The sequence below is a fragment of the Cuculus canorus genome, chromosome 15 (assembly GCF_017976375.1).
Source record: "Cuculus canorus isolate bCucCan1 chromosome 15, bCucCan1.pri, whole genome shotgun sequence".
In the NCBI taxonomy this organism is placed as follows: Eukaryota; Metazoa; Chordata; class Aves; order Cuculiformes; family Cuculidae; genus Cuculus; species Cuculus canorus.
In genome coordinates, this window is record NC_071415.1 from 17,549,137 (window position 1) to 17,570,683 (window position 21,547).

Below are 21,547 nucleotides of genomic sequence, written 5' to 3' on the forward strand. Positions count from 1 at the left end.
CTCGTATTGTCCTATAATTTATGCACAGACCAGCAGTACTAACCCTAAATGGAGTATATAGGGATTTCATTATTATTTACTTGGCTGTATTTGCACCCCTACTTCACGTGCAAAGAGGACAGGATCTGCTCTGCAACTCCCTCAGTACAAAGATGGCCCAGCTGGACTCCTTCCTTTCCAGCCACGCTCAGCTGGCTGCTTCTGGTGGCTACGCGAATGCCACAAGAATGCCCAAATAAGCCCAAAGCAACAGGTCACTCAATAAAAGCACACTGTGCTTTTCTGTCCAGTAAGACAGATGCCAAATACTCAAAATTTTCCACTTCTGTCCCCCGCAGTTTTTTGTTCTGCACATCTATACTTCAGGCAGCAGCTTACAGAGCGTGTCTAGCACTTAACAGCAGAGGAAAGAATGCTATCATCTAATGATGGTCTGGTTTTCTCCCTCAAAAATACAGTATTTTTGCCAACATATCTACCTCTTATTTTGCATTAGCATTTTCCCCCTCAGAACGGTACTGAAAGCTCATAAATATGTCAAGAGGATTGCAAAGGTATAGAACATAATGGAAAACTCATGAGCTAAGAACAGACATTAAGAAAGGCACTTACCTAACCATAAATCTGCAATTTTCTCACACCCATAAACCAGCAGGAGTAAGTTTTTCTTTCACTTGGGCAAGAGCACAGGGGGACAGAAAGGCCTATTAGCCCTTCACACCACCAGTGTGAGCATCAGCACAGCCCACATATACACTGCGCAGGTGCGGAGGCTGAAGCAATCGCACAGAGCCCACTTTGACTGAAGGATTGTTTAGAAAAGCCCTATATGTGCTAACTGTGGAATAGCAATCATATAAGCAAAGGTGATTATGGGAAGCAGAGCTCTACAGGAAGAGCAAGCACCAGGAAATACAAGGGAGATCAGAGCTAATTCCTGCCCAAAAGATTGGTTTACCATGGAATACCAGCAGAAAGTCTTATGACTAGAACTTTTTTTCCTAAACTGAATAACTTTGGCACAAAGAAGTGATACTTCTTCACATCTGTCATTTTATAAAAAGTTCCCTAGATTAAAAAATATCTACTCTCTTAATCATTCATTTCATGCAAGTGTTTTTAGAAATGTATAACTTTTTTCTCCTAGCTTATTCCCATTAGGAGCATGACTAAAATTATTCTACAATAGGACATGTTTAGATCAATTCACTTCCCTAACAGGAATAAAATCCTGACTGAACCTTTAGGCTACCCACAAATCAAATGAGAGCTAATAAATATGTTCTGCACTTTCACTCCACTCAGCAATGGAAATCAGGATTCTGCTGCTATCAGTATACTCAAATCAATGTAAGATTGCAGAGGTGAACAAACAATCTGGATTAAGGGATTTTCATTTCCTCATTTTAATTAAATCACTTGGGACAGTTTAACAACATTTTCGTCTCCCTAACACAAATTACCAATACAAACCCTGAAATGTTCACAACAAATCATTCACCCACAAAGTAGCTGGCAAGAAGGTAACTTTACACTCTTCACAGATCAGTACAGACTTACACCTGAGCTTCACAGGGACAATATCTGCCCCAAGTGCCAGCAGTGCTGATACACACACACACACATATAAACACACATATATATATCTCTGTAAATTATTCTTCCCTTCCTGAATGGAGGACAAAATATACGAGGTCCAACACAAAAAACAAAAAAAGCCCAAGCCTGTGCCTTTTTATTTAAAAAATTAAGAAAATCAACTACAATCATCTTCAAAACACTTCCCTTCCGAGCTGACACACAGCTGCACACAATGCTGCCAACATTCAAAGCAATTCTGCAGATCATTTTCTGAAAGGCTGTTGAGCTTCTCAATTGCTTCTGCTTTCACATCTTTTACCAACAAAAAAAATCGGTTCCTTTGAGCACTGGCTGAATCTTTAGGAAGAGGCAGATACAGCACGGAGCCAGGTCTGGTGAACAGGGAGGTGCTCGCTTTGTTATGAGCTAAAAACTGCTTCACAGACAGAGCATTGTGAGCTGACACACACCAACGCTTTCAACTGAGGGTAAGAAAATGTCTCTATTTAAATACGCGTCCACTCGTACTAAGTGAAGTGATTGGAGTTGAGCCTCCTCTTACCATGGCAGGTTAGCACATGGTCTAGAACCACGCCTCTGTCTCTGTATCTCCCCTCTCACTCTTGGTTCAGTTGTAGGGTCAGTCTCAAGTTCTTTTGTGTCAGACTTCCTATTCTATTTAAAGCCATGCTGTTGGATTGAAGTAATAGACACTAAATGCCTAGTCATGGGTTTATCAAAAAGGAAACACGACTGTAACCTCACTCACCAGCACCAGAAAAGATATTCCTATTCAGAGCAAAGCACTCGCATGGGTACCACATTCCCCAGCCTGCTCAGGGCAATGATGTTTCAGTATAGCAGCCCTTAATTTTAGAATCTTCAATTTTTCAACCTTAACTTCCCTCTAAAGTAGCATTTTCTCTGAAATACATGATATTGCACAAATAAAAATACGGTCAGAATAGTTTCCCAATATATTTTTACTTTTATTTATTTCATTATGAAGTTAGTTATCTTTTGGTTTTTAACAGAAGCAGCAAGACAGTGCTATTAAAAGGTGTGTGCAGAACTCTAGGCAATCTGGATATAAGCAGAATTTAGCACAGAGGTTGCGTACCTGCCTGCCTTCTGTGACAAGCTTGGCAGTGCTTTTCTCTGGGCTGTGTAAAGCGCAAAAAGCAAAACCCTGAGAACCCACCTCCCAGACATCTTACACAAAAGCTCTGTGAACAAATGTTTTGTTTAAAAGAAGCCTGTAACTCTATTTTCATGTTTCCTTTCAAGGGTCAAAACAATGGTTGGTGTTGAATTTAAAGCATTTTCATGACAGAATCAACAAATTTAAATTTGTTTGATCCATACAGGTACATTTTATTTTTCCACTTGGTCAGCAACCCTAAAAAGTTCACTTATTTACATTCTGTATAAAGCATCATCCTTGCAGCAAGATTCTGTAGTTGTAAATAGTCTCTCCGTCACACTTCAGCTCAGTGATGCAGGATAAACACGCCACCATCTGGGTAAGTACCTGCAGTCTTCACTTTAATTTATCCCACATTCATGCACTTTTGCCTACTCATGTCAAAAAATACGGGACACTCTTCAGAATAATTACTCTTTAGAGAAAATTATTTGGAACAAAACACCTTTTAGAATATTTCAAATAAAGGGATCATTCCAGATGAGCCCCAGCAGTGATGAGTTCTATTTCACACTCTCTTTATGATTTTAGCACTCTGAGGAGCTGCAAACACTGTCCAAAACATGCTCAGGTGTGCGTCAGATCTTCAGCAGTTACGCACAACTCTACATTCAAGCCCCCCAAATGTAAGCCAGCATCTTTGGCTTCTGATTTTCAAGACGGCTCCAATAAATTAAACAAAAACTTAATTTCCCATTTTCTTTAATAATAACCAGAAAGATAAATCAGTCATTGAAAACAGCCACGTAAGTGTTTTATTTCTATTTGCAACCAGGAATTGCTTTCCTTGGCAAAAACTTCAATGAAGTATTTCCTACATGAAAAATTTAACAAGAATTTTATAAAATATACTGCCTGAATGATGCACATGGCATCCTACATATTAAACACTTACAAGGAATGGGATCATTTATATCCTGTATCAAAATGCTAAATGCTTTGAAAACCTCACAACCCCCCCGAGATGTTTCCATTGCCCAGTTGGCATGCTGGGCTGCTAGCAGAACAGGAGCTACGGCAGGGAGCTGGTTTAACTCTGCTGCTAGAGCATCTGATAAAAGAAAAGTACTTCGATATGTTTTGCTACAGCTTCCATGCCTAGAGAGAGGATCCAAACAGGTGTCTCTCAGGGTTTATCTTGTCCTATTAAGACTTATTTCAGAGACTGATTTTTCACAACGATTTCTACTTCTAACTTTGAAAACAGGAACATACAAAACTTACTTCTTAATCCAGTTTCTAACAGAAATTGCACAACAGAGACATTATATTTAACATTAAAGAATCGAAGCATGCATTGCTTAGTTCTTTCCATTGCATAGTCAACTACTAAATTAAAGAGTGCTTAAGTACACCCGCCATTAACTGTTTGACCACTGAAATACAGAGTGGCAGGGCCGACTGCAAAATAAGTCAAATGAATTAAAATCTTATATGAAAAATCATGAACTTCTATTGCCCCGAAAGCTCAACAGGTCCTCCCTACAACAGCATATGGGAAGTATTAGAAATAAGCCTGTGAGCAGTGATGATTATTTTATTTGCATTTGTGCATCATGGAGGTACATCAGAAGAGCCTAGGGCGAACGCATGGCCTTACCACTTTAATATTAAGTACATGGTAGCCGATATGATTTGCAGCAGTGGCTGGAAGAGTGCCCATTCTCCCCTCCATCAAGCTTTTCCTTACAGTTTTTCACCTCTATTAGATACAAGATACACAGTTATCATTCGCAGAAACAGAAGAAGTGGTAGCTGCAGGGCTTAATTTCCTTATAGCTAAGGAAATTTCCCTACTGCTGTCTGTTCCAAATGGGCTCAGAGTCCTACTCCAACACATCTTGGAGTGTTACTGTTGAACTGTAACAAATCTGTTACTGTTCAACAGAATACTCCAAGTTGTTTAACCAGAATGCTATTAAAACTCTCCTTTTATGAGAATAACACAATAGAAACATTTAACCATCAGACTTCAGGATTGGCTACTGACATTAAAGGCCTTGGAACACTGTCATCATAGCCATAAGCTGTCCTTTTGCCTTATTTTTCCCTCATTTGCTTAATACTCTGATTAAATTTTTACTTATTTTCATGTTTTTTCTCATAAAACTGAAAACCTTTGCCAAAATAAAAACAAGTACCTCAAAGCGCAAACAAAAATTACAAAAAAATTTTAAATCTCCAAAACAGTTATTATTTACATTATAAAGCAATCTAAATGTCTGTAAACAATGGGATTCCATCTTCAGTTTTTCAACATAATTTTTAGTTCTTGTAAATGCTCAATCTCAATTCCTCACCAAAGTAAATGGAAGAATGATTCCTATGTTCCAATGAGAGTTTTCCTTTTCTACATAATTCATCATTTCATGTGAATGATGCAAACACTGCTTTTTCTGATCTTACCTGTAGTATATTTATTCCAAATATCAGTGCAATCTCATGGAACAAAATTAGCGTATTATTGCACAAGAGTACATTACTTAAGGATGGAGCCGTAAAAGGGACATTTGTGTCTTTGATCAACCACTAACAGTTGCTGGCACTTTTCCCTCTCGCAATTTGCCTTTCCTTCATGAAGGTTCCTCACTACCAGGTTCAGCATCACTACATAAAACTATAATTAAAATATTCATCTAAAAAAGAAAGGACTGGGGAATCCACGATACAGACACTTTACTTCCACGAACAATTAAAAAATAAGCATTTCCCTCCTCAGTTATCATATGAAATAAAGCTCCGTGAATCACAATCAACTGTAATTCAATTCCTGTGACATGATTCCCAAAGTCCTTGACATATGAAAGCACACTTTATCATTTTCTAACATGTTCACTATTGTTCTTGCTGGAAAGAAATGTTGGAGGGCAGCTTCTCCACTCACTGAACCCAATTACTTCAGCAGCAGGAACACAAAGAAAGAAAAAACCTCCTCAAGCTGAAACTGTAAATGGTGTTAAGATATTATTAATGCACTTAGAGGAACACAGACCAGCTGAACATGAAATCTCTATGATGCAAGTCCCGAGTAAACACATTAAAATCGGCAAAACTGCAGAGAACAGCTAAGATTTCAGAATGTCTTGTTCCAGGAAACGAAGGGTAAAACAAGCATCCTCCTATGTGTTTAGAATAGATGGTAATGTTGATTAAATTTGTAAAGACTGGCATCTCAAACAAGAGCTCAAACCAAAATTCTCAGACAAAGCTGCAGAAGCAATATTAACACTGGAATAAATAACCAGCGCCTGGAAAAGGAAGCAGCTCCAAAACAGGAGTTGGCAGAAGGGTCTGAAAACCCTTTTGTAGAGCTCTTCTGCTTTTGACACTACACCATCTGCTTTTCTCAAACATCTATTCTTGATCATCTCTGACCACTTGATTCCTTCAAAAGCTTTTCAGCCTTCCCCCCCAGTTCCACGCCTTTTACCAAGTTCTCTCTGGATATTGCTGTTTTCCATTCCTACTACCTGCTCTAAACTAGTATTTCAGCTATTTCACATTCCTGCTATGCCCACCCCACCCACCATCTGCTCCACTCCAGCCCCCTTTCAGCTTCTCTCTCTGTTTGTTAGCTGTTCTCTCCTAGTTCCCTTGGCTGTTTTCATTCTTCTTTCAACTCCCACAAGCTTTCTGAATTTCCCCTTACCTGCTCTGTTATCCTGTTTTATTCACTGCTTTCCTCTTTATTACACTTACTTCTTCCTGAAGCATTTCACTCAATCACAGCAAGAGCATTCCCTTTGGATTCTGCGCACACAATACTGTAATTAGACAATTATTGCTCCTTCCTTTCTCCAATCTTCTTTTTACCTCTCTCTACTGCTTAGTATTTGTCCCTTTTAACTACTTGCTGAATTTATTTTGCCGAGACAAATAGAAGTGATCAGAGAACAAATCAGGTAAGATGACAAAGAAATCAAGTGAATCAAAAGATGATACTGGAAGATGATAAAAAAAAAACTTAGTTTTTAAAAAAACTAAGTGTTTTGTGTGTTTCTCACAGCATCCAAGAAAGAGAGGTCTGGAATAGATGGCAAAAGACCATGTATTACAAACTTTCCATTAAGGACTGTAGAATATTGATGTAAGCTATGACAAATATTTATCAAACCTTTTCTTAACAAGCAACAAAAGAAATTCTATAACCTCTGTAGTCAGTCTGCTACAGTGCTTTCCTGCTCTTGCCGTTTCCTAAAAATATACAGCGCATGGTAGTTGCCTGAATCCATCATGACCTTCACCCCATAGACACTATACACAGGCCCACAGTTTGTCTAAAAAATAAACATTTTAATCAATATAATATTTCAAATAGTTTTAAGTTTTTGAAAACACATTTTTAATCCATCAAGGATAAACTACCTCCAATTACACCGATGCAAGTTCACCATTAAACCAGCTCCCTGAGCACCACACCTACCCATCTTTTAACCACCACCAGGGATAGTTACTCCACCACTTCCCTGGGCAGCGTGTTCCAATGTCTGATAACCCTTTTAAAGAAGTAATTTGTCCTAAACTCCAGTCCAAATATCCCCTGGTGCAACTTGAGGCCATTTCCTCTCATCCTATCACTTGTTACTTGGGAGAAAAGACTAACACTCGCCTCACTACAACCTCCTTTCACGGAGCTGCAGCGAGCCATACAGTCTCTTCTTACCCTTCTCTTCTCCAGACTAAACAGCCCCAGTTCGTTCAGCCGCTCCCCAAAACACCTGTGCTCCAGACCCTTCTCCAGCTTCCTTGCCCCCCTCTGGCTCCAGCTCCTCAATGTCCTTCTTGTAGTGAGGGGCTCAAAACTGAACCCAGGATTTGAGGGGCAGTCAAACCAGAGACAAGTTATGGGGGGATCCAGTTTTGTGGCTGCAGAGTGACATAAAACTAGCTAAAACTCATGCCTCACATTAGGCATCAGCTCTCTGGCACCAGCTGACGAGTCCAGCAGCTGCTTTTGAGCACTCTCATGGTGTGGTATTTACTTTTGTCGGCAGCAGCATCAGTTGTCAGCCTTCTACTTCTTCCTGCCTGCCCCAGGCATGAAGTAATGAGCAACCGAAGAGTCACAGTGTCCTGCCTTCTCTTCTGACTAAATAAACCTACTTCACTTAATCTCTCTTCACAGGTCATGAGTTCCATTTTGCTCTCCTTTGAAATACTGTCAGCATGTTTGACATCACCATGTCAGACATCATCAGCATGATGTCCAAATCTGAGCCATATTTCTGCCTCATTAGCTTCAAATAGCACAGACTAATTACCTCCTGTTTCTTACATACAGAACTCTTCCTAATGCATCCTGAACTGAGATGTGGCTTTATGAAATCAGCCGCCTCAATCCCTTTACAAACTGGCACACAGTCAGTCTGCAGCCCAGTCCATTTTCAGGCCTCTCTCATCCAGGGCTGTAAAGCCCACTGATGCCATGGCGTACCTGTGCTGAGCTATTGTGCTTCCTTAACATGTTGCACGGTCTCCATCTTCTTGAAACTGTACCTTTTTAATAGGGAACCATATTTCCTTGAAGTACCCCCAGTACTTCAAGACTGGTTTGATGGTGATCATCTCACAAGGGCTCTCTCCCAAATCCATCCTTCAAGTCTCCTCTCCATTCCCATTCTCCAGTCATTGACAAGCACATTTCTTAGAACTGGGCCCTGAAGAACTCCAGGACAAACCATTCCAAAATCTGCTAAAAAGTCCTATCTGACATCAGTCTATGAAAGATCAAGTTAGTGGACAAACCAACTTATTTACAGATATCTCGCATTGAGTTATGGTCCATCATATCCTATGCTTTTACATTAGTTTTGTAACTAAGGTAAAATAGCTACATTAGTAACTATTATATAATAGTTAATGTAATATTTTTCCCTTTTAGAGTTCTTCATAACTTCCTTCTCAAGAACACCTATACTCTTCATTTCTATTTGAGCATACAATAGATTTCAAGTTCTTCAACTTTCTGAACGAAATCTACAGAACAATAACAAAGGCAAAGTTCACGGGTACTTGTGATGTTCTGATGCTCAGCTGTGGAAATGGCACATTTTTCTTGCCAGGAAAAGGAAATACAATGAATAGATAAAATACTCTTGCACAGACTTCAGAGATTAGCACAGATTCAATAATAAAAAGGAAGTAGCAATGAAAGACTTAATTCATCAGATGAAATAAAAATAGCTGTGTTGAGACTTAAAAAAAGAAGCACTAAAAAAAATCTAACTAGTTTTAACATACAAACTTAGCTAGAGTCAGAGTTTTTTGTGTATCTAAATGTGGATGCAGGGGTCTATTTTTAAATATCAATTCTTTTTCAAAATTAGGAAGATTCTGACATCCTTCTGACAGCCCAAGAGCTGTCTGTTCCTCCCAAACTCACGTTATTTAGTCTTCTTTCTCAAGATATGTAAAGAACCCAACTGAAGATCATGCATTTTCCCTTACTTTGGCATCAACTCCCGATGGGTACAACTACCTTTGATCCACATCAGAGCCAACACCATCAGGCTGTTTCAATGCTCTTCTTTTTCAATGTAAAGTTGATAACAGGTATTTTCCTGACTAGTGACATCTAGAAGTAACAAGAATATATATATGTGTGTGAATAAATGTGTAAGTTTACATAAGCAACACGCAACGATGTCTTTTGATACTCCTTTTCAAGCAAAAGTATAAATTAAGCTCTACTGGTCCTTAGGCTTTTATATGTGTCTTATTTTATCCAAGATACTGTTCATGACATTCCTTCTTCAAACCAAAATGTCAGTCTGTGGAATTATTCAATTAAAACCCTGAGACTATCTTCACCAGTAGCAGTTTCATGACAGTTCTTTTAAGACATCTTTTCATTCTGAGGCTTCACATCCTAGATACAGTCAATGAAAACATCAAAACAGGATGAGAAGCACAAATATAAGTTTTCTAGACTGTAACTGTCTACAGAAATGGTTTGTACACATGTACACCTTGGAAGAAGTTCCAAAGCCAATATAAAAGATCTCCTCCAAAAATATTACACTGTATTGAAAGGGTTCCAGGAAAGTCTGCTGACAATTACTAACAATCTGTGGTCCCAGACCAAGCTCTACATCTCTTGTCCTAAGCTTCACCCATGAACTCACTCCATAATAAGTAACATGGGAATCAAAGAATATACAAAGCATATGTGCTATGCCACCGCCCTGGACTACTTGCATTACTTGAAGTAGACAGTAGCCTGGTGTGACCCATCAATGAACCCCTGCAACCAGAGAAGGCTCGAAGATGACAAGTAAGGATGATGTGCTCACGAAGCTCAGAAGATGATGTAGGAATTCATCACAGCTATCACGAAAGAATCTAAACAAAAAACCCAACCCCTTGTAAAATAATTAGTATTTTTACTGGAAATCTTGAAAAAGCACCAAAGGTGAATTTCAATGATTTAATTTATGTGTTCACTTCTATTAACTCAGGGTAAGAGAGAGTTAGAACCATTAGTAACTTAATATTTTTAAGGGTTTGTGTGGATGCTACTCAAGTAATGCATTTCTCTTTAGAAAAGCTTGAATTTGCAAGGCGGTTTGGCATCAGCATGTGAACTAAAAAAAAAAAAAAAAATCACCATCGGACCAGTACTAATGACTGTAACAACCAGTGTTGCCTGTGCACATTCTCACACCCAATTTTCACTCAATATGCATTAAAAAGTCACTGTCACCTCTGAGCAACAGTGCAATGAATCATCATCGGGTTTTATAACAAATTCACAATTTGGCAATCAAAAGGAATCTGAATTTCTACTCGGTATTTCAGAGGCTGCAAAAACACAATCTTCTATCATTGTTGGGATAATATTTCAGTGTAGTGAACAGGGCACTGATAACATTACAGAGTGCAGCACAAAGAGAAGCTCTGACGCTACCTGTAAATACAACTCAGCATGACTTCATAGCTCAAAATGCCAAGGATTTTGGATTAGTTCTTTATATCTGATCTGCTTCCTTTTCTGAAACAGTGAGGGGTGAGCTGGGGGACAGAGAGGAGCTTTTAAAGTTTATTCTTTGTCCGTTAAGCCCAAGAAAGCCAGAACCGAGCAGCACTGACTGGTAGGGCAGCTTTGCCATTTGTCTGCTGTACATCTACATCTCTGACGATCCTAAGGTCTCTACAGCCAGCATCTACCAGTGAGCCCCATTCCACTGCAGTATCCATCTCTAAAATTCAGGAAAGCAGAGAAATGCTCTCCCTCCCGCTGCCTGAGCCGCTGAGTCATAACAGCACAGAAACAATCAAGTTCAAAAGCTGATCCAGGAAATCAAAGAGCAATCCACAGGGACAATAAAATCCAGTGTGTCACAAAGGCTCTCCCCTAGGCTCTCATTTTTCTTTTCACTGATACCAAAGAATATATTTTTAACTTGTCTTGTTCCACACAGCAGCACATCACAACAATAAACAATTCCCAGGTGAAAATCCCAAATATAGTTTTAATTTCCATATGTTTCTTTCTTCCATTTATAAAATGTTATTAATTGCATTTTGGTACTTCAGCGCTGATCATTTTAGCGCTGGGTCTTATTTCCTTGATGACAAGCTTGCAAGTAAAGGGACCCTTCTATCATACATATGTACCAAATCTCACAGCAAGGTCCAATCCCGGCTGTGTTTATGCAGCAATACACACAATTCTTATGATTAGTAGAATCATCCAATTAATGACTCAAGTGAACTGTGAAGCGAACAGATCCACACCAGAAAATTAATCTGGCTACTCTAGATATTCCACAGAAAGCAGCTTATCTTTATTTTTTCAATCAACATCAGTTAACAACTTCCAGTATACTGACACTTACTTGCAATTTTTCACTTTTCCAGGAATGCTTTTTTTATTTTCTCTCTGGCACAATTGAAATCACCTTATATCAAACTGAATTCATTGCAGAGCATGCTTTTGTCAAGAGTCTGATTCCCTGTAAACACCGTGCCATACCACTCAACTATGAAACGAAGCAGAGTTAGACCTTTCACCAGTGCACACCAGAAATAGGAGGGGCTGCTGCCCAGTCCATTCAGTGTTTGTCCCAGGATTAATCCTACCCAGCGCTGGCCTCCATGCTGTCTGTGTGAGTACTCTGAACTTCTGAGCAGTTTCACCATTTCAGATTCCTGCTCCTTCACAAGAGACGGCAGGAATCTCGGTGGCTCAGGATCTTATTCCAGAGTCTCCACGGAGACAAAACCAGGGAAAGGAAAGTTCTCTGCTCTTGGCAGAGTGGCTCTGTTCACTAGCAGAGGCTCCAAACTTTGAGAAGGGAAATAAACCATGAGGGAAATAAACCAGGAGGACAGCACAGCTCTGGCTGTGCTGGTGCTCTGAACCAACAGTACCCAAGTCCATTGGCTGCGGCATGTTAAAGAGGCTATTTTGTGATTTCTTGTGGGCCTGGCAGTGCCATCTGCTCAGGAAACCAGCATTTCAATGATTCTGGTAATAAATGAATTTCATTAGCTCACTACTACCCCCTAACACAGAAGCCTTCACTCTCATTCCTTGCAGGAGGAACTTTCTTCTCTTTTCGCCAAAATAGCAAGATGATGATGAATTTGTAGTTAAATATTTTAGAAGTAGAAGAGAAATATTTACCAACAATTTGCTCTTAAAAAGGAACACCAATAGAACTACTCAGGACTTTTTTCGCTATGTTGGAACAGAGATTAATTTTTCTGCCTGGAACTCCAGTCACTGTAGCTTTCACCATGACAAAAATCATTACACAAGAAATTTTTGGGAGGTTTCCAAAGTCCATTCATTCCCCAGCCTTCACAGCTACTTAATCCCTTCAAGAAATGTATGCCTTTAGCTGCGGGAGACATCTGAACTAAGAACTACATCATACCTTTAGTCTAGACAATTAATTAAACTGCCAAGAGTAATGCACAAACAGCAGGAAACCTTTTTTCTATTCTTTAATAAAAAAATACATTAATGTATGCAGAAATACTCAGTAATTTACAGCTACGACCAAGGGGAATATATTTAAAGGAAATGAGGTTTTGCATGAAAAAAATTTATATGCCTCACAACCTGCTAAGGATGTACAACAAATAAATGTTATCAGTTTGGGTTTCCCCCTCTTTAAAAACAAGCCAGATGCCAGCACTGCAAATACTTCCCTCTGTTAAATGCGTGCAACTTCTCTTCATTTGATAATTATGATTTTTGGTGGAAAATATCACGCATGTACTGCAGCAGAAAATACGGCTCTCAGCTTTATGTTTTCATCCTGGTTTTGTAGGTTCAGTCAGATGCTAAACATTTTCTGAATATCTTTTGCAAATATGCTGTTAAAAACACAAGGTTTTACTAGTTGCATATCAGAGACTTCAAAGCTTCTTTAAGTTTAATCCCGTATAAATGAAGTCATTAAATTGCAATGTTGGATACCGATATTAGATCAACAATGAGAGTTCAGTAACCAAATTGGAAACAAAGGGGTCATTTACCACAACTAAGAAAAAGAAGAGCCTGGAAGAGGGAGGTAAGAAGCTCCAGTCATTATAGGTGCCTCTCTAGACTGATTTTTTTATTTAGGGTCTAATAAATCCATAGTTTAGATTAACTCCATACACTGTAAAGATCCATCATATCTGACATAACCATATAAGTATACACACACATTCCTGCCACATGATACAAGTTACAGCAGTCTCCAACAATATTGACAGTCAATGGACAATCCCTACACACCCTGGGCAGAACATCCCCATCCCTCTGCTGCTCTCACAGCAGGTGGGGCTCCCCTCACTCATCACCTCTGCTGCACTGCCTCTCCTCGAATGTACACGTAGCAGTCACAGTGCCTGGCAAAACAAGATGCTACCTCACATTAAATCCGATGTGAGTGTCTTTTCTTGGTCTCATGGGTCAGGCAAGCTGATACGCAATTTATACTTCCAGCCAAGTTGATTTAATGCAAGTAATTCTGTGTTGTTTTATAAACAATAGCTGTCAGTAGCACACTGTAGAAAATTCAATTGATCCCATCTCTTAGTAAGCTGTACACATGATTTATGCTGTAATATAAAGATTAACTTCCTTTCTTATTTAATCAAGATTTGTCTTGTAAAATGATTGATAAACTTGTCACCTTACTGCTGTTTGCTATACAACTGAAGGACTGGTTGGATAACTTTAATGTAATGCAATTAATTAAATTTTGAACTCTTTGACTAATTCAGCCTAAAGTCATGCTAGAGACTTTTAGGAAAGGGTTGGCCTTTTTCTCCCCAAACAGTAGAAAGAAGAGAAGTATTGGGGGGGGGGGGGGGGGGGGGGGGGGGGGGCGGGGTCACTCTTTGAAATCAAAAGTGAAAGAATACCTACTTCAGAACACTTCAAAATATAACAGAGCCCCTTCTAAGTGAAATAGCTGTCCGGCATTGCTAGCAAGCCCCTACCTTACAGAAATGATTCATTAAATTTAAGTGGCATGTTTTCTTATTTTGAGCATCCATTTCAAAACTTTAAAAGTGCCTTGTCAGATCAGCCTTAGACACCACCTATTAAAATGTTAGGTTACACCTGATGAAGTATAATTATAGCACTTTTGACATCTTTATGTAGCACACACACATTTGTCACATTTTCCTGAATTTATTTTTCTTATAGTATAATTCTAATTTTTAAAGCTTTTAAATAACCCAATAATATGTCAAGTCAAAATTTAATTTGAAAATTGCCTCCACAAAACCACACATAAATCTATTTTTGAGGATCTCAGTCTAACTAAATAGACTTTGGAATGGTCTCTCACCCTAAGACTAATGACATTCCTTCAAAACAAAGCACAAAATATCACTAGCCTGTCAGGCAACTGCTTAAGAACACTGTCCAGCCATGGTGACATCCAATGCACTGCATTAATAACACACAAATGAGACATGTCTCATTTAAAATAGTATTTATAGATAGATAGATACATAGATAGATAAATAGAATAACCTATTGACTATGTGCTAGTTCCAAAATCTGAAGAATTCATAGAATTCATTATAAGTTAAAAGTATGGAACAAAGTTGCCAGTCTCTCCATCAGCAGAAGTCACAAAAAGACAAGCACTTCTTGAAGAGGCAAATATTTAACAGTAAAAGTGGACTTTCCACTAACACTCAAATAAGATATAGTCAAAGTTGACTAAAAGAACAATGATTGTTACTTCTTTTCATACCTATATGCCTTCCTAGAAAAGAGCAGTAGTCACTGCAACAAAGCATAGACAAACCAGAACTTTCCAAGAAAAACTACCCTGAGGTACTGAGGTGTGCCCGCTGTCATTCTGAAGGACTGACACAACTCCAGGATAGGTGGGAAACTCATTAAGCTATCCTCAACACTCACCCAGCTCAGGTGGCTTCCCTTGTGCCCCTCAGCTGGCATGGCTCACTCTAGCCTGGATTCACTTCATGACATGACCAATTCCTTAAGTTTAGCTCTCAAACATCACAAGTTCAGCATCAGTAACAAAACACCTTGTGACTCAGTAGTAAGGAACCAATTTCTCTTATATCAGTGGCCACCTACCACCTCACAACTTCTTAAAGAGTCCTATTTCCTATGGAAAATAAAAGCTACTTAGCCCATTCTACACATAAAATCCTGCTTTTCCCACTCTGCTCTCTGCAATTTTGCCTGCTTTCACTTGAACCTTCAGAGGTTTTTTTCCTCATTAATTGCAATAGATACATACAGGCTCATCTACTCTTTGCTAAGATGAGGTTATCCTCTACAAGGGAGCTCCCTAGAGCCACCCAGGAAGTGGATTAAGTCTGTAATTTGCAGGAATTTCAGTATATCTTTCTTTTATTGCACAGCTTCCTAGCTACACATTGCAGTTAATGCCCCATGTAAATCTATTCCTTGTGATTTCAGCTTGGCAGGCTTACAAAAACACAATCTTTTGAGGGGAGAGTGAAGGAAGGCGGCATTTCATGCTGGAAGACCAGTTACAATTTTCTGTATTGGATTCTGTCAGCTTCTGCTGAGAAACAAAACTTTTCTTCCAAAGAGTACGTCAAGTCTTGATCACAGTACTCACTGTACTGTCACACTAAATTAAAAGTTACACTTTCATTTACATTATAACGTAGTTGTATTTGTATATATTCGCCCTAAAGCATGTTTGTTGCATTTTCTACACTTTTTGGATAACTGACTTTCATTAAAAAGATGATTATTTTGTTGCTAGCAGCACATTAAGTAATTGCATAAGCCCAGAGCAAAGTAAATTACAAACGCAGAGCTTTTATTTCCAAATAAATGAGAGGTAAAAAATGTATAGGCTGATATCACTGCAACTCGTGAATTATTACAGATGTTGAAGTTCCCATCCATGCACACTAAGCCATCAGCCATCCTGAAAGCTGCTGCTGTTTGTCCTTGCCAAAATGCATGACAGACACCAAAACTAACTTCAACCTGCAGCTGCCTGGGATAGATCAAGAGGGAAAAGAGATTTCTTCAGAAACACTACCTACAATCTCTTCTTCTCCATATATTTATCATTACTCCACTTAACCTTCATTCCCACACATACCTTGCATTTCTGCTCCCAACATCCTGGCCAGGTAGGTTTCCAATAATCACTCCCAATACCAAAGATTTTGGTCTTTGAATAAGCAAATGAAAAAAAGCCACCAATAAAGAGCCCAGAAGCTTAGACCATGCTTCAATACAGAGAGCAGGATGGTAGTGGTGCCAGTAGCCATCAAGAATGTAGAATCAAAATGCAGAACTGAAAAATATAAATTAGGATTGAAGACTGGAAATGAAAAAGGTGAGTTAGTAGAAGTGGAGGTCCTGGGGTAGAATAAATGAAGGGTCTTGAGGCAGTTAATAAAAGGTTTGACAGGAGATTTAGTGCTAGGGAGAACAAAAAGAGGAGGGAATCTACGGTCCTGCCATTCGGAATGTGCTCTTGGGAACTGAAGATAGTGTGCTGGAGGCTCAAGAAAGCATTGGGAAGGTCTGAGAATTCCTCAGCAGTCACTAAGGGGAACAGAGGCAGATTGTCTGCAAAATCAAGGGCATTTGACACAACAGGAATAAACAGATTCAGTTCACTCACTACCAAGTACTTCCTGACCCTATCTTTTTCCCCCTCTATGGAAAATCCACTCCCATCATGTTTTTTCTCTTATTTAGCTGTAAAAAATAGGATGACAAGCAGACAAAAAAACCCCACAGCCTTTACAGTCATGGAATCTCTGTATTAAAAATATGTAAGTAATCCTCACGCTAGACTCCAAATCCAGCTTCCTTCTGCTACTTTAAGACAGGAAAAGCAAATGAACGACTAAACACTACAGTGTTAACAATGAAACAGCAGTTACCACAGCCCTGTAAAGCTGCTGTCCTCACTATCAATGCTCAACAAATTACTGCCTTAAATGTACAGGGAATTTGGGAACCTCTTGCTAAGTATTAATCTAAAAAGACTGCATAATGGCTTCCAGTCTCCGTGAAAACACATATCCCTGTTTTATTACTCTTTTTATTTCAGCTCCCTATTCAGAACCATTTTGTTCACCTTGGCCTGGATTTCCAGCATGTAATAGGAGCCTTGGTAGTGCCATCAGCATCTCGGTGCATTTGGGGCCTCCATAAAATGTCCAAGTTCTTTGCAAAGGTCTTTCAGGTGCTGAACAACCATCCTCTCTTTCAGAGATTTCTCTTCAGTGAGCACTTAGCTAAGAGTGGAAATGTAGGTCACTTCTCCCTGGAGCCCAGAAGGTGTTTTCATTTCTTTATTTCCACAAAATTGAGATCTACAAAGGCAAGATGTGGACTTTGCTTCAACATACTTTTCTCAAGCATGCTGGACTGTGACTATATCACGACCTGCTGAAGTCTGTGTTCAACTTACATAACATGTATTTGTAACCGAAAAAATCATCTTTACTTTCTGAAAGCTTACTGGACTGGTTTTGGCCATGGTAATGGGTGGTTTAGGACCTGTGGTTTTAATATTGTTGTGTCACAGATGGAAAAATGTTTTAAATACTCTACTTGAGGGTGGTGACTTCACAAAAACCTACTTCTCAAGTTACAAACACTGCTGTGGAAATCTGTGACTACCAGAAAAAGTACGAGACGGAACTCCCAGAAATGTATAGGAATCCAGAAGCAGGGCTAGCATCTGACTGAGTTCTTTTTTGCACCTGTAAACTGAAGAACATTACACCAGATTCCTGCAGATTGCCAGCCACACTATAGCCAGAAACAAAATTACTGCCTGTTACATTCAGGCTCAAGAGGCCAGATAATAAAGAGGTGACACATCACCGCTTTTCTCCCCCATTAGCTTCTGTTTCACTGCTTCCTGAAGTAATTTCTGCACATAAATTTAAAACTTCCATAGACGGTGTCTTTTTATTATCAATACAGAAAATGCACACCAAGACAGACAATTTAAAATTAACTCCTCTTAAGCGGATTCCTCATTAAAACATCAATGGGAGATACTGGGCTTCCTAAAATAAAAAAAATCACTGATTTTTTCCATTTCTGCTAAAAGCTTAACACAGAGGCTAGAGGGAGGCAGGGTTTGATTATTGCTGTACATCCCCTTCTTCGTTTAATACAAACAAATGGAAAAAGAGATTATTATGAACTCTATGTGTAAGTACATTGATAACCCTTACAAATTCAGGGAGAGAAAGAAGAATCCTTGGAAAATAAATAGGACAAGAGTAGATTTTCTGGTGAGTCATCATGATGGAACGCATGTTTTATAGATTTAGCAGACAATGTGTCACTTAAGGTACTGTCTCCTTTGCATTGCATGATTGAGACTGTCTTCAGCAGAGCTACTTTTAATTTACACCAAAGCATAATAGCAGCATCCAGTGATCATCACTAACATTCCACTGTAAATGCTGCTTGTTGCTAACAGTGGGTAAACATTAATCATCTCTCACAGACCTCAAATCGCTTACCAAGAAATAGTATCTTCTAAGTTTTTCTTCATTTTCCTCCCTCAGAGACAACCCCGCCACCTTCTAGCTCTCCAGGCATTTCTAGCATTGGCTACAAAGAACGAGGCACAAGACGAAAATTCCCTACGAAACCTTCTATATCTGTGGCCATTTAAACAAAAACTTACAAAAGTTCATCTGTAACACAAAGTTTTCAGAGCTCTACTTCTCAAAATGACAAGAAGATATTATCACAAACTTACTCAGAGCTCTCCCTCCCAAGTGACATGTAAAAAATTTATTAAGCTATCCTCCCTAAATTGCCTACACCAGATGAGTCTGGCATCAGTTCATACTGAGGGATTACACTTCTCTTCCAAAGAACTGTGCTGTGCATGGTTGTCTTTGATTTGTTACTGTGCTGAGTACCCTGAGCAGTCACATTGCAATTTAAAAGCCAAATTCACCAGGTTTGGGACTCCAGAGTGCGTGCCTGCCTCCCACGGCAAAAACATGCCACAGAGGCACATGCTCTGCCACTGCTCTAAGCTATGGTTCACATTTGTCTCTCCACTTTCTAAACTGACAAAAAACATTTTGTACAAAAATTCAAAAATATTTTTCTCTTCTCTTCCCTCCCCCCCAGTTCCTGTCAGCAATTTCAATCAAATCAAATTTAGCAGTCATGATAGTTGCATTAGAGTCACTGACAAATAGAAAAAAATGTATTTTAAATTTTCCAAAAACGTTTGACATGTTGTTATGATTAGGAAAATTTGATTTTAAAAATCAATGGTTACTAATTCTTCAGTGAAATATGAGATTAGGTAAAGTTTCAAAGCCAAGCTCAAAATAGAAAGCGGGTTTCTATTATCTAGGGACCTTGATCTCGTATTTATTGGGAAACGCAAAATTTTCCTCATTATCTATTCAGTAAACCAGAAAGACTGAGGCACCTGGAGCCCTAAGCCAAAAGATTTGTCTGAAAAAGGAAAACTGAAGTACTGTTGTACAACTCACCCTATGTCTCTCAGAAAAGCAAAAATGCCCAAATCACAAGCCTCTTAACTTCACAGAAGAGATGGATATTTATGGACCTTACCTTGAGTATAATTAGACAACTGGAGATTCGCAAAATCTTTGACAGGAACCTGTTTTTATGTTCTTTATTTGCCTTTGATTTTGCCAGTCCAGATGACCAGGTATTGTCCCTCATGCTGAAAGCCAAAGTGTTTCTCAAAAACAACCTGAACCTACAACGTCAGAAAAGCAAAGTAATTTCTAAGGCTGTTTAACAAAAAGATGGAACATAGGAAAACGCAGCAAATGTTGCTGTCCTTCTTATGGTTTGACCAGACAAAACAATTTTGCCCACCTTCAATCAGCTGTGAAAGATTTGGTATTAACCTGAGAGCAAGTATGACAGAAGGCAAGAATGGCAACTTGCTAGTAACATCAGAAGAAAAGTCTTTTTTCAATCGTGAACAAGTCTTTTCCCTTCCCAGTCTAAAATTTGTTTGCTTCTAGCTGACAAATACAAGTTCTTGTAGGCTTCTGGAAGAAACACCTCAAGCCATTTGCCTGAAGCCAGACTTAAGACAAGTATTTTGGCTGTTAAATGCTCAGTTCAATCTTTTTTTAGGTGATTAAGAGTGAAAAATAGGTAGTATGTGACCATAAAACAAAGGCAGATGGGCTGCTGAGAATTGATGATGAGCAGAGTTGCTTAATGATGAACTCACACTAAGTTATAGCCAGGACAACAATTGATTCCTTTCAGGTTCTTCCCTGAAGGCTCTATCTATCAACCAGAGCCTCTCCAAGATACTGGACAAAATTGATTGTGGAAAAGATTTTCTCTCATGTTTATCACTAAGAAACTAATCGATCACTAGACAAATAGTAGTGGCTGTTATTCCACCTTCAAGTTTTTAATGAATCAAAAGCTGTCTGTGTTGACCAGTATGACCTTTAACTTGTGTGCATTTTATCTGTGCCAAAACAGGTGTTTAAAGTGTCAGCACTTCCTCCTTAAAACTAAAATTTTTTAGAAATTATCTGTCTCTAAACGAAACACATGCTAACGCCTAAGAAACACAGGCTATTGCTATAAAATGACGACTATATGACAACTGCTATAGATTATTCATCCTACTGAGGTTAAAAAAAAATATGCATTGCAGTAGGAATCCAATTTAATATTCCAAACACAAACTTCCAAAATGTGTTAACTTCTTTCCTATCGGCTTACCTCCGCTTATTCCCTTTGCAAGGGAATCTTTGGTTTAATTGTTTTTCTCATATTTTCCTGTGTCATTCTCTAAAAACTATTCCCCTAACAAAACTGTAAGGATATTTTCTCTGAATGAAAACAGGTGATGGCATCAAGTTCTGAATGACTCCTAAATGCTATTAGTTTCAATACCTGAAGATAAGGCAGACTGCCTTGAGGACTGTTCCATTTGCCTGTGGAACATGGGGAAGTCACTCAGCTTCAGGGCAATTAATGGGAAAACAAGGCCCCACTGCTGTTGCTTCACTGCTTCAGGAGATGAGCCAGGGAGTTTAGATGACCTGCATGGAGTCAGGTAGGCAGCCCAGCCTCTTCAGAGCCAAGGGGGATTGCACAGCCTGCCTTTCAACTTCTAGGTGCAGCACAGCAAGCAAGACAATATGGATACGCTTTCAATCTGCATACGTTTCAGGAGGAAACACCAACTCTGCACTCTTTTTGGCAGTTACCAAGAGGAGATGACTCTTAGGTTGAATATACACACACAGATTTTGCCTCACCTGAAAACTCAC